A 6,908-nucleotide genomic window follows, 5' to 3' on the forward strand; every position below is an offset into this window, starting at 1 on the left:
GAAGGCTGGTGGGGTGGAACGTGAGGACAAGGAGAACCTTGTCACAGTTCTGGGAATAGGTACCCTTGGCTACCTTGACTACATTTCCTCACACCCTGTTTCCTGTAAGGACTGCATCCCATTCTCCCAGTTTCTCCGTCTCCGATGCATCTGTTCTGATGATGCAACCATTCACAACAGCACTTCTGACATGTCTTCCTTTTTCCTCAACCAAGGATTCCCCCTCCCAGTGTGGCCCCTAACTGTGTCCGACCTATTTCCCACACTTCTGCCCTCATCCCATCGCCTCCCTCCCAGAATCATGACCGGGTTCCCCTTGACCTCACTTTCCACCCCACCAGCCACCACATCCAAAGGATCATCCTCTGCCATTTCTGCCACCTCCAGCGTGATGCCACCACCAAACACATCTTCCCTTCCCCTCCCCTGTCAGCATTCTGAAGGGATCGCTCCCTCCATGACACCCTGGTCCACTCCTCCATCACCCCTGGCACCTTGTTCCCTTCTCACGGCACCTTCCCATGCAATTGCAGCAGGTGTAATACCTGCCCTTTTACCTCCTCTCTCCTCACCATCCAAGGCCTCAAAAACTCCTTCCAGGTGAAGCAGCGATTTACTTGTACTTCCTTCAATTTAGTATACTGTACTTGCTGCTCACAATGCAGTCACCTCTACACTTGGGAGATCAAAAGCAGATTGGGTGACCGCTTTGCGGAGCACTTCCGTTCTGTCTGAAAGCATGACCCCAAGCTTCCGGTTGCTTGCCATTTCAACACACACCCCCTGCTCTCATGCCCACATTTCTGACCTTGTCCTGCTGCAGTGTTCCAGTGAACATCAATGCAAGCTCAAAGAGTAGCACCTGATCTTTCGATTAGGTACTCTACAGCCTTGCGGACTCAACCCTGAGTTCAACAATTTTAGAGCATGACTGGCCTTTTTTACTATTTTTCTTTTTTTTATTATTTTATTTTATTTTTTCAGCATGTGCCCATTTTTCAAGTGGATAGAGCTGCTCATTATTCTGCCATTAACGCCCTCTCTGGACTAATGCTTTGTCTTTCCCCACAAGCACTAACATGCTCTTGGCCTTTGTCCCAGGACAGCTTTGTTATTTAATCTCTCCTACCCTTTGCCCTATCACACACCTTTCCTTTTGTTCTCTTCCCCACCAACAACCCCTCCCCCACCTTCATTTGCTTAAAACCTTTTTTTTTAACCTTTGCCAATTCTGATGAAAGGTCACAGAACTGAAACATGAACTCTGCTTCTCTCTCCACAGATGCTGCCTGCCCTGCTGAGTATTTCCAGCACTTTCTATTTTTATATCAATTACATCAATTAACACAATAACATGGCTTTATCTAATATGTACAGACTTATGGACCAGTCACAGAGTGATTTACGGCACAGGAGGAGGCCATTCAGCCCATCGAGTCCCTGCCAGGTCAGGTCAGCAATTTTTCAAAACTGTCGAATGATCCTTTTTTTATTCATTCATGGGATGCAGTAATTGCTGGCTCGGTTAGCATTTATTGCACATCCCTAATTGCCCTTGAGAAGGTGGTGGTGAGCTTCCTTCTTGAACCACTGCAGTCCTTGGGGTGCAGGTACACCCAGAGTGCTGTCAGGAAGGGAGTTGCAGGGTTTTGACCCAGTGACAGGCGATATAGTTCCAAGTCAGGATGGTATGTGACTTGGAGGGGAAATTGCAAGTGCTGGTTTTCCCATGCACCTGCTGCCCTTTTCCTTCAAGGTGGTAGAGGCCGGGGGTTTGGAAGGTGCTGTCGAAGGAGCCTTGGTGAGTTGCTGTAGTGCATCTTGCAGATGGTACACACTGCTGCCACTGTGCATCGGCAGTGAAGGGAGTGAATATTTAAAGATGGGGTGCCAATGAAGCAGGCTGCTTTGTCCTGGATGGTGTTGAGCTGCTTGAGTGTTGTTGAAACTGCATCCATCCAGGCAAGTGGAGAGTATTTCATCACACTAAAAACAAAAAATGCTGGAAAAACTCAACAGGTCTGGCAGCATCTGTGGAGAGAGAAGCAGAGTTAATGTTTCAGGTCTGAAATGTTAACTCTGCTTCGCTCTTCACAGATGCTGACAGACCTGCTGAGTATTTCCAGCTTTTTTTGTTTTTAGTTCAGATTTCCAACATCTGCAGTATTTTGCTTTTATTTTAGTATTCCATCACACTCCTGACTTGTCTCTTGTAGATGGTGGACAGGTATTGGGGAGACAGGAGGTGAGTTACTGCAGAATTCCCAGCCTCTGACCTGCTCTTGTAGCCATGGCATTTATGTAGCTGGTCCAGTTCAGTTTCTGATCAATGGTAAGCCCCAAGATGCTGATAGTGGGAGATTCAGCGATGGCAATGCCATTGAATATTGAGGGGAGATGGTTAGAATTTCTCTTGTTTAAGATGGTCATTGCCTGGCACCTGTATGGCACTAATGTTACTTGCTGCTTATCAGCCCAAGCCTGGATGTTGTCCTGGTCTTGCTGAATCTGGACATGGGCTGCTTCATTATCTGAGGAGTCGTGAATGGTGCTGAACATTGTGCAATCATCTGCGAACATTCCCACTTCTGACCTTATGTTGGAGGGAAGGTCATTGATGAAGCAGCTGAAAATGGTTGGGCCTAGGACACTACTCTGAGGAACTCCTGAAGTGATGTCCTGGGACTGAGATGATTGACCTCCAACAACTACAGCTATCTTTCTTTGTGCCAGGTATGAGTTCAACCAGCGGAACGTTTTCCCCCTGATTCCCATTGACCCCAGTTTTGCTAGGGTTCCTTGATGGCATACTCGGACAAATGCTGCCTTGATGTCAAGGACAGGCACTCTCACCTCACCTCTGGAGTTCACCTCTTTTGTCCATGTTTGAACGTGCTTCAAGAAGTGGAATGTATTACGTCAGAACAAAATACTCTGTTGTACATTTTCAATTTTAGGGGTAGAGTACTGCAAGCAGCCAACCAGAGCACTCTGTGCTCCTCTTTCCAACGTTTGTAAACACCAGCGCAGCAACAGACATCCCATAGGATGCAGTTAATGAGTTTAAGAAAGTACCCTCTTGTATGTAACAGTGCACAGGTGAGGCGGGGCAATTGGTAGTGCTTTAGAGCAGCAGGAATCTGCTGCCTAATAACTACATGGACGTCATCAATAACCCCCTGTACTTTGGGAATTACAACAGCGCAGTGAAATTGTTTTTTTTTGCTGTTGCTATTCTATGGGACAGGAAATCAATGTGCAAACTCATTTATCAGTCATCAGTTTCAGATATGTATGAGTAGCATATTGACTGACACCACAGATGATAGCCTGGAAGAAGGTTGTAAACAGAAAAGTGGAGGGCAGTGGTGGTCTTATCTGCCACTGGCATAGCTATTCCAAGTTTACGCTTGGCTGCAGACATCCTTTCAGGAGACTGTATAACAGTGTAATTATTTCCATGCTGACCTGAAACAGCAAAGGCAGTTACCTTTGACCCTTCTCAGGAAGGTGAGACAAGGACTGAGATTTGATTGGTGGCATAATGACAGTCCAGCTTGGGGTCTGCAGATCCCTTAGATAAACCTTCTTTCACCTTGTACCACTTGAACCATGAGATATTGCAACTATAGTACATTAAATGCATCTCCTCTCATTCATTTTAAATTGTCCTGTCGATCACCATGAGTCCATATAGCATACAGCTGGATGACTTGCTGTTCCCTGAGTAGGATGACAATAATGCCTTTTTATGCCCACATTTGCCTACAAAACAATAGTGACTACACTTCAAATTTTCAGCAGTTGCTCCTTTTTCTCTTTCAATACTTCAGAAGTGTTCAAGTCCCCAGGTCCTGATGGACTTCATCCTAAGGTGTTGAAAGAAGTGACTAGTGAGATAATTGAAGCATTAGTTTTAATTTTCCAAAATTCACTTGATTCAGGGAAGGTTCCTTTAGATTGGAAAATAGTGAATGTAACTCCTTTATTCAAAAAGGGAAGGAGACAGAAAGCAGGAAACTACAGGCCAGTTAGCTTAAAATCTGTCTTGGGGGAAAATGTTAGAAGCTATTATTAAAGATGTTATAGCAGGGCATTTAGAAAAATTCAAGTGAATCAGGCAGAGTCAACATGGTTTTGTGAAAGGGAAATCATGTTTAACCAATTTATTGGAGTTCTTTGAGGGAGTTACATGAACTGTGGATAAAGGGGAACTGGTGGATGTATTGTACTTAGATTTCCAGAAGGCATTTGATAAGGTGCCACATCAAACGTTATTGCAGAAAATAAAAGCTCATGGTGTAGGGGGTAACATATTGGCATGGATAGAAGATTGGTTAGCTAACAGGAAACGGAAAGTAGGCATAAATGGGTCATTTTCTGGTTGGCAAGATGTAACGAGTGGTGTGCCTCAGGGATCTGTGCTGGGGCCTCAATTTTTTACAATTTATATAAATGACTTAGATGAAGGGACCGAAGATATGGTTGCTAAATTTGCTGATGACACAAAGACAGGGAGGAAAGTAACTTGTGAAGAGGACATAAGGAGGCTATAAAGGGATATAGATAAGTTAAGTGAGTGGACAAAGACCTGACAAATGGAGTATAATGTGGGAAAGTAGGAAATTGTCCACTTTGGCAGGAAGAATAAAATAGAAGCATATTATCTAAATGGTGAAAGATTGCAGAGCTCTGAGATGCAGAGGGATCTGGGTGTCCTAGTGCATGAATCGCAAAAGGTCAGTGTGCAGGTACAGCACGTAATTAGGAAAGCTAATAGATTGTTATCGTTTATCGCGAGGGGAATTGAATACTAAAGTAGGGAGGTTATGCTTCAGCTGTACAGGGCATTGGTGAGGCCACATCTGGAGTACTCTATACAGTACTGATCTCCTTATTTAAGGAACAATGTAAATGCATTGGAGGCAGTACAGAGAAGGTTTACTCGACTAAAACCTGGAATGGGTGGCCTGTCTTACGAGGAAAGGTTGGACAGGCTAGGCTTGTGTCCACTGGAATTTAGAAGAGTAAGAGGTGACTTGATTGAAACATATAAGATCCTGAGGGGTCTTGACAGGGTGGATGTGGAAAGGATGTTTCCCCTTGTGGGTGAATCTCAAACTAGGGGTCACTGTTTAAAAATAAGGGGTCGCCCATTTGAGACAGAGATGAGGAGAAATTTTTTCTCTCATAGGGTCGTGAGTCTTTGGAATTCTCTTCCTCAAAAGGCAGTGGATGCAGAGTCTTTGAATATTTTTAAGGCAGAGGTAGATAGATTCTTGATAAGCAAGGGGGTGGAAGATTATCGGGTGTAGGTGGAAATGTGGAGTAATCAGTTCAGCCATGAACTTATTGAATGGTGGAGCAGGCTTGAGGGGTCGAGTGGCCTACTCCTGATCCTAATTCATATGTTCGTATGTTCAAAAGCATTCTATTGGTTTTGAATTGCTTTGGGGTGCCCTGAGGGTGTGATAAGGTGCTACCTAAATGCATGTTCTTTCTTTCTCCTTCACCATGCTTCACTCAACTCGTAAATACTTCGACTAAAGTACTATAACCACTGAGAAAGAGAAAGCAAAAACATTCATTAGAATTGCATCTACCCTATCTGCCTTGATGACATCATTGGGATCCACAAACTATATTAACTGTTGGCCTGATTAAGGGCTGTGCCATCTTGGACTCGTCAGCTGACGTTGGCGGCAGCAAGGATCCTGGCCACAGGTTGTTTCTTATAATTATTTTTAAGCTTTTATTTTTATTTTCAAAGGCCTCACTTGCCCTGGGCCTCCCCTGAACGCAGACACGTTGACTCCCCCTACTCCATATATCCTTACTTAACTTGCTGGGGACCATTTCCATGGGTCCCTGCAAACAGCCTGACAACCAGCTCCCCACCCATTCCCCACTACCAATTATCAAAACTTGTACTCCAACAGCAATGCCATTCCCACTGGCTTCAGGTAGGATCAGAGTTGAAGCATTTAAATGAAGCCTTGGAGTTAAAATCTTCCCAGTCTAATGCCTCAGGATTTCAAATTTGAGATTGTCTGTGCACAATGGCATATTTAACTTGATATGAAGGAGTGTGATGTGAAAGTGCAACTTGGAACAAAGCTGCCAGTATTGTTGCTATGGTGCTACTAAGAGACACTGGAAAACAAACTGCAAAAGCATTGAAAAAAATTGAACAGAAAGCAGTGCAATTGTATTTTTAATCATGTATATTTTGAGGCAGCTATGATTTTAGTGCATGGTATCAGGTTCATGCACTGTCTGCTACAGCCACTGAAATCAAGGAAATCAGGATTTTGATTATTTAAGAATGAATCGAACAGTCTCAATTAAATACCAAAACCTTAGAAATCAGACTGAGAGCAGGAGCAAAGGCATTTTAGTCAGCATTCGCAAAGGAACTCACACATGATGAAAATGAGGTGTTCTGTCTTTTAAGATGGCTTGCCTACTTGAGAAAGGTGCCCACATTCTGAGATTTACACCTTATCCAATATCTCACTGAATGTCAATATCTTTTGCACATTTCATTTTGAATTCATATATGAATTAAGTAAATTGGCACAAATTATGATTCTAATCACAAAGGAAGCCTTTCTGGAATGTCTACATTCTGCTTTATTCCTTCTTCACTTTCCAGCATTATAAATGATGAAGCAGTGTGTGAAATGGTTATCAAATTGTGTTTTATTGCTGTGCTCAAAATGGATAGCTCTTCAGGTATGCTCCTACTGGGAAAGAAATGCACTGTGATCACATTGGTTTTAATAATTGGCTTGACAACCACTGTTTGCTGAGGTTTGCATTTAATAAATAAGTGCTGTATGACCATTGTGCTGAGCCAAAAGATGATATTGAGTGTCAGGCTAACAAAAGAAGCACTCTCTCAATGC

Source organism: Heterodontus francisci, chromosome 8 (genome assembly GCF_036365525.1).
Source record: "Heterodontus francisci isolate sHetFra1 chromosome 8, sHetFra1.hap1, whole genome shotgun sequence".
NCBI lineage: Eukaryota > Metazoa > Chordata > Chondrichthyes > Heterodontiformes > Heterodontidae > Heterodontus > Heterodontus francisci.